At 47.9% G+C, this 7,788-nt stretch overlaps 1 protein-coding gene across 1 annotated transcript in view; it reads right to left on the bottom strand.

Annotated features, from left to right (window-relative positions):
* FGF12 (fibroblast growth factor 12) overlaps positions 1-269 on the bottom strand; it is a 227,647-nt gene extending 227,378 nt beyond the window's left edge. Inside the window, exon 1 of the mRNA XM_080604194.1 lies at positions 172-269. The gene's annotated coding sequence lies outside the window, so the exon portion shown is untranslated. The remainder of the gene's footprint in view (positions 1-171) is intronic.
* Between the last annotated feature and the right edge of the window lie 7,519 nt (positions 270-7,788).

Raw genomic sequence — 7,788 nt, forward strand, 5'->3', positions numbered from 1 at the left:
TCACCCACATCCTTTGAGATGACAATTTCCACCACTTCACAGTTTGGGGTTCAGCCTTATCACGACCACAGGGCCTACCCAAATCTCCTCAGGAGACCAGGCCCAGAATGCAGGGCCTACTCCTTATTTTGTACACAGATACACGCTAATCCCACTTAAAAGCCCACTTACTTCTCAGTCCATCGCTAGCTTTCCTCTACCTGCAGGACCCACTATTCCTTGGAGCAGAAACCCAGCAGGGTGACCTTCATATGGCATCCCTTCCTCCTTTATAACCTTGTGCCACCAAATGGCCGCTAACACAGATCCTCCTCACCTGGGCTGCTGCACCCAGGTGGCTGTGCCCCCAGTATGAACCTTCCACAGCTGCTGCTTGTATGTGACGAAGGGTTACTGGGCAGAAGGAAATAAGACAGCTAAGGGATTTTCTCCTGTTCCACTTCTTTGTGCTTTATAGATGGGAAGGAGCCAGAACTGCTGTGAAGCTCAGCCACCGCTGTCGTTACTCCAGCTTGCAGATGGAGTAAGAAACGGATCCCAGACCCTCGGGGCCTGTCATAACATTGTTCTCCCTCTATGCTTCAGCTGTGTGTTCAGAGCTAATGAATTGGCTTTTAACACAAGCAAATTCCAGGTCCGGCCACTGGTAACCCTGAGTTCACACAGGTCCTGTTAAACTGCTACGAGCAGCAGGTGCTCAGCTACTGGGGCAGGCAGGGCCCAGGTTCAGGATGAGCAGGGGGTCAGCAAATTACAGTGCCAGGCTGTGCACGGGGTGCCCAGGAGCTATACAGAAGGATTTAATGCCCCCGTATGAGTCCAGCCCATGATTTGTAGCAGGGGCACATGTGCCTGATCCGGTCCATGTCAGGGTAGGGGTCAGTAGGCACTAAGCAGCTGGGGGTGACAACCCACTGGCTGTGTCACAGTGTGCCCACCTGCACTTGGGAGTGTGCACAACCCTCACTTGTCCCAAAAAGAGAGGTGTTATTTTGCTAATTTTGGCTGCTGCTACCATCTCCAGTTTCTGCAACTCTTTTTTTTTTTTTCCTTAAGATATGCAAACCATGAGAAAACAACAGGAAATGCTGGCAATCATTTAGCAAATTGAGCAGTCAATCTTATTCCTTTGCTCACTTGAGCAGGCGTGCTCTCTGGTGAGTATTAGTGTTTGCATAAGGAACATTAGAGCTGCACTTAGCAGTTTCAGCCGCTGCAGTTCCCGCTATTGATTGCTACCATTCAAGCCCAGCTCTAATGCATGTCAGCAGACATAAGCTAGGAGGCAGCTATGTCCCCACTGGGAGCAATGATATATTATCGCTCTCTTCAAATGAACCTGGAGAAATTCTATATATATTTAACAGAAATTCCTGGCTCTACCTGACTGCTAGGGAATTTCAGTGGCTGCAGTAGTACAAATCAACATAACGTGTGAGGAGAATGAAAATCGGGTACTAAAAGTGAGTTATGCATACAGGAGATTATTCTACAAATAAATTCATGAATTCTACCCCACCCACTTCCCCCATCCCCCTCTTCTTTGAATTCAGGCTGGTAAACGTGGACATTTGCTGAAGTCCTGTGTGTAAAACAGAACAGCAGAAATCTTCCCCATCGTCACCCTGGCCATCAAAATGTTTGATCTTGCCAGGCACGTGAAAGGACAAGGCCACAGGCAGACAACAGCAGGCTATTTCCAGTAAGAACCGGGCACCTGCAGCGCTGCTGCGAGGCTTTGTTCCTATTTAGATTTGTAAGCAGAGTGGATATTTCCAAGCTGGAGAATGTTGTGCAGTCGAGAGATACCTGAGCTGGCGCTAAAAGAGCTCTTCCCAGAAACAGAAGCTGCATGGGGTCTAATTAGTGCTGCTGAAGGGAAAAGCAGATCAGCGTGCATGGAGAGTGGCAGCAGCAGAGCCGCCCTGGCTGCTGGTCCCGCATGGAGCTGTGCTGTGTGGGCACACCGGCTCTTTCTTCAGCAGGGACCGCGCTTGCTGGGAAGATGCACTCAGAGTTACTTGGGAGGCAGCTCGCTGGATGTGGTTAGCTGAGGTCTTCGTGATAAATAAATCCCACCCCCGGTCACAAATAAACTGCAGAAATTCATAACCCCCCGAGCTTTGTGCAAAGATATGTTTAGGTCTTTAAGCCATGTGCAGCTGTATAGCCGGAGTTTTTCATGCCTGAAATAAAAGCAGTTGACAGGATTGGGCCACTGGGACAGCCAGGCTCCAAGCGGACACGATCACCCAGGCGTCCCCTCTACTCTGCTCCCAGTGCCTCCAGAGCACAGCTGAGACCCTTCTGTGCATGCTGGTGTGCGAAGGCACGGCAGGGCAGGAAGGGCAAACCAGGCAGGACCTCCTCTACAGACACCATAAAGACCCCCTGGCACATCATATGGGAATTGCTTACCGTGCCTTGCCCTCTAACTGCTGCACTGCACTGTCTTCCTGGCTTTTTTAGGCATAAGCACTGAGGTGGGAAATATCTCCTGCAGAGCTTCTCTAATCAGAACTTCCAAGACATTGATATAGCAAGAAACTGGAAGACTAAAAGCTTATGAAGTTCATTTTCCCTCTCAGCTTTGCCCTGTGGAGGGACTGTCCGCAATGCACTGGCTTTTAAATGGTTTGAGTTTTTCCAAGGGAAAGGAGGCATTTTTGAGAGTGTATTTTTTTTAAACATCCACAGCTGTGTGGGCTTATATCAGACTGCAGGCAAGAGACCTGCACTGTGTCTTGAGGGGGGAAGTGACAAGACCTGAGCTGATTCTCAGCCTTCAAAGCACAGCCTGTTTTCCACGAAACCCAGCTGCTCCCATTTTTGCTGTGCAGCTCTCAGGCTGATTGCAGGGATGGGCAAAATAATCCTCATTACTCTGGTTTGCACTGTTCCAGCACTGCCCAGGCATGCACAGGTCTGGGCTTCTTACAGTCTTATGTCTCCTGCAATAGGGTCCAAACTCACTCAGTTCCTCCAAGACAGAGCCATGGTGTCCCCAGTGCAGTAAGATGCACAAGAGGAAAGCTCCAGGAACACAGGAGAGGTGTAAAGGTAACAGCCAGGAGCCTGGCTGGACTTCATGTGTGGAGGAGCCTGTGTCTGCTCCACAGAGCTCTGCTTGCTCTCTTCCCGTACTGATTTCTTTTATTTATTAACAAATACACTTCTCCGGGCTAGGAAACAGCCCACGTGACAAGTCATGTTCCCCCGAGGGGAATCCAGCCTGGAAGAACACCCATGTCTGTAATGGCCCAGTACTGGGCATTATTCAGCCATAAAGCAGCTCCCATCAGCATCCACTGTCCTACTCCCTTTCCCAGTGATTTCAGAGGAAGATGCACATTCCTTTCAACCACAGAGCACTGAAGAGGAAAAACAGGCTGCTGGCTTATTATGACCACACCTCTCTTTTCCAGAAAGCACCAAAACATTCTTCCCTCCTCGCAGTCCCACTGCTGGGTTTCCACCTGCCGGGTGGGCTGCAAAGGGAACAGCCCAGAGGACTGACTGGGTTGTCCTCGTAGCTTGCGTTTCTTTTGAGAGCGTGATTTCTGTGTGTGCTGGACCAGCATGCCTGGCAGCCCTGTGCATCAGAAGAGCAAGCCAGCACCTCTGAATTATTTACTCCAGCTCACATGGACTTGTATTTCTCTTCCTTTTCTGCACAGTCACCATGACGCTCGCCACTCCATGAATAAGCTGGAGAGCCAGATGACACAGACGATGAGGTTGCTGTAGATGATTATAACAAAAAATGACAATGTATTTGCAATCCAGCTCCTCTGAGCAGCATCTTATTTCCTTTTAATTCATTATTGTGTAGCAGAACACCTCTGGAGAGTTTATTTAAAGATGTTTTGAAGGGGAGCATGGGGCAGGTTGGGTGCAATAGGGAGGGACCAGTTGGGCAGCGTTTGCTTTCCATCCCTCCTTGATGCTGGGTTTCACACTCTCTATCTTCAGCGTGGATTTTGATGCTGAGTAGAGCTGTGCCTTGGGGAAAGAACAACTGAAGAACTAGCCTCGTACTACTGACCTGGTAACATACACCTCGGTGGACTTATGGGTCCTTTAGTCACAATTGGCTGATGGTGTTTCAGGACCCTGTGGTTCAGTTTCTACACTTCCCTTTAATTGATGGTCTTGTGCTTTCTCTGGAGGCCTTCTGTAACAACTTCACACCATTGCTCCTTCCATTTCTGTTAGTAGCAGAGACAACGTTTGTGGAGCTAGCTAAAATATTTAGCAATTTAACATCTAAATATACTCAGAGCTGTCCAGGGGTTAACGACATCACTTACAGATGCCAGTTTTGCCACCAGTGGTCAACAAAATAATGTAATGAATCTAACACTGTGCACATTGATCGAGAATAGACAAAACCATTGGCAAACAGAGGGAACCTCAGAGGAAAACTAAAAGGAGGTTGCAGGTTTGGGTGTTTTTGCACATGTACTGCACAGCATGGGAGGCAGAGGGGAAACACGGCCCTCACAGAGACATTGTTCCTGGTCCTCGTTCCTCATTGCCCTGACTCTTGTGCATTAGCTCAGTGGCTGCTGTGTGACACTCACAAGCTCCTGGACACAAGCGTGCCCTCCTGGCAGCACTGGTCGTGGAGTCTTCTCATGGTCACTACACAGGTCACGCTGCTGATGGCAACAGTTAGATTTTGCAGTGGGCTCCCTCAAGGAAGGATCTTCTCGTCTGTGCTGTTTCAGCATCTCTTGCAGTATCTCTTGACGTGGGAGGTGCAGGATGCTGCCCCCCAGCCTGCCGTCATCTGCGGATTCAGACTCAGTGCACCCTGCAAGCACAACAGCCGTGTCTGCTCTGATAGTGCTGACTTACCCTGCAAAGGAGGCACAAGGTCGGGAAGGGGAGCTGGCTGGCTTGCACAACAGCACCTTGGCCTTTCTTCTCTAATCAGCTGAAGCCGTTAGCAGTGGCTATTAACATACTGTGCGCATGAGCCTTGGCACACAGGAGGCAGGAGAAGGACACAAGGTCATTCGCACCTCAGGAAAAAAAAAAAAAAGTCCATTCCTTTCTTCTCACAGTTTTGTTGTGAATTGGTTGGACAGATCGTAAAATCCTCTCCCTGTCCTGCCAATGTCATGATGGGATGAAAAGTAGAAAGGAGCTTTGGAGATAAACAGATGCGTTAATTAAAGTGTCTAACAACCTAAGCTAAATCTAAGATTTGTACTCACTGGGGTAGACAAAATCAGCTCACCTCTCTCCTCACCACCTCCCAAACAGAAAGCTGAAACAAAGGGGTCAGAGGAGATGAGAATCAGGGACAGAAATATCTGCTTGGGTGCAACTTTCACCTTGCACTACAGCTTGCTTAACACTTGAGAATCATGCATATCTTCAAATGGCTTCTCTCTTCCTAGCAAGACCGCATCCATGCCTTGATTATTGATTATTCCTAACGCACAAAATCTGAGGAGGAGAGACAAGTCAACTTGAAAAGCCTGATGCCAAGTCAGTTGAAGAGCCTGATGCCCCCTGCATGCACCCACATCTCTCTGCTTGGCAAACCAGGCTGTCTGGTGAGTGAACGAGTGTGTGTTCCTCTACCACAGAAGATCAGTAAGATAAAAATAACCCCCAAAAGCCCACATTCAGCTTGGAAGCACAGTGCTGAGCCAGGGACAATGATAATGGGAAGACACAATAGTTCCTCACATCAGCCCTAAAATTATAGATTACAAATGGGCAATGGGAGGAGAAGGGATGGCGGACTATTTTGTCACTATTCTAAAAGCATTCAGAGGAAATAAATTGGGATCCATTTGACAGACAGTTCTCAAAATGTGCTAAATATAAAGCTGAATTTCCCTAAATATAAAACATGACAGCAAGAGACCAGCAACTTTCTACTATATATACATATATATATTTTGCACCCTTACCCCCTCCACACTCTGCCCCCTTGTTTAGCCTTTGCCCCATGATGGTTATTTTCCTTTCTGGAGAGCTTAATCAGGAGCTATTAAAGACAGTAACTCTCTAAGCTGTATAATGTTAAAAGTCCATTAGCTCACCCCAAGCAAGCTGGCAGGAGGGAGATGATGTACTTGCTGAAGTTGAACAAGCTATTTGCATGCTGAATATTTCTAATCACCGAGCAGTGCCAGGAGAATCTGAACATCACTGCACTCACTTGCCCAGTGACCTTTCAAACGCACTCGCTTTAATACAAAACCAAGTGGCAAAATGTATCCTGTGCTGAACCTGCAAAAAGGGACTTTTTTTTTATTTAATCAATTCTAGGTTACAGCTATGCACATGCTACCAAAAATTGAAGAAATAATCATTAGCAAAGCCTATCTTCCCTTTCCCTCTGCCACATTCACTTGCACTATGCACAGTTGCTTGCATTATGCATAGGTTAATAAAAGATGACAGATGTCTGCTTACTTTTCACCTGATCACAATCAAGTTGATCCTGCAAAGAATACACACTCAGTTTCAAGCACATTTTCAAGTCCCAGTGGACTTGAATGGGATTTGAAGTCTGTCCCACGGCCCTCCAGTCCCAACTTTTGGGCTTCAGTCACTGACCTGTCTTTTTGTAGCAGACACAAGTCTGCCTCGCAATGTGCTATCATCCTCCATAAGGACACCAAATGCAGAAGGGTGCAGAGCTCAGGTGCCCCTGCCAAGACCAGAACTGCCGTGGCTGCCAGAGCAAGGTTGCTCCCCACTGGAACAAAGCAGTCAGGGAAAGCCCAAGAATTTAAATCAAAATTAGAGCTATTTCTCACAGTGACAGGAGGAAAATAGGAAAGGCAGACCTTCAAAGAATAGCTCTTTCTTTGCCTAGTGGATGGTTAAATTACCAGTATATTGCTGAACCTCCTGCAATGAGTGACTGATGCCCAGCTGTAGCTTTCTAGTTACGGCACTGACATTTCTGCAGACTGGAGTAGTGGAAAACATGAAGAAACTGATTTATCACAGCCAGCCAGAAGTGACCGAGGCTTCACATAGCATGCTCGAAGGAACAGAGATTGCAGCCTTTCACAAAGCTCTTGGGCTCTCTGTTGTCTCCCTGTGCTCTGAGTACTCCCTGCCAAGCTGGTGTTTCTGCCAGCAGCTCAGGTATATAGCCTTGCACAGACAGTCTCCCAGAAGTGACAACTGGAACCAGTTAAATGAGCTGTTTCTCCCATCGTGCTACTGGCCAGAAGCCCTAGGGAAACTGCAAAGGCAAAAGCTTGTCCCAGGAGTAGGACCACAGCCAGGATGCCCAGTGGGATGGGGCGCTCTAAAATGCTTGTGCGAAGCACTTTCTAGAACACCCCAATAGGAAAAGCACTGCAGTCCCCTCGAAACTTGCAGGAGGTAGTGAAGAATAATAGGTCTTTGCTATCTAAACTGCCTGAGTGCTCTAAATCCCACACAGAGACCTATGCATTTTGCAAGTCTGCCCTGATGTGTACTAGGAGGCAAGAAGGGATTAGGAGAGGGAGAAAACTGAGCCTCTGACAGACAGAGCACACAATGCCTCTCTGGGCTGACAACATTCTTCATTAAGTAGCGCTGTAAGTTTGTGGAAAGGAGCAAATACTAGGCTGCGAATCAAAAGCACCTGGAGATTAGGATTCTGCCTCCTTGGAAGACAGACAACCCAGGCAGATGATACAATGCTTCCCCAGACCCACCTGGGAAACTGCTTTCCAGTCTGGTAAAAGGCCAAGTCTACATTCCCCCCACAGAAAAAAACACACACACCTTTTCCTCATAGCGCATGAAGACAAAGATGGA

Source organism: Anser brachyrhynchus (genome assembly GCF_964034855.1).
Source record: "Anser brachyrhynchus genome assembly, chromosome: 9".
Lineage (NCBI taxonomy): Eukaryota > Metazoa > Chordata > Aves > Anseriformes > Anatidae > Anser > Anser brachyrhynchus.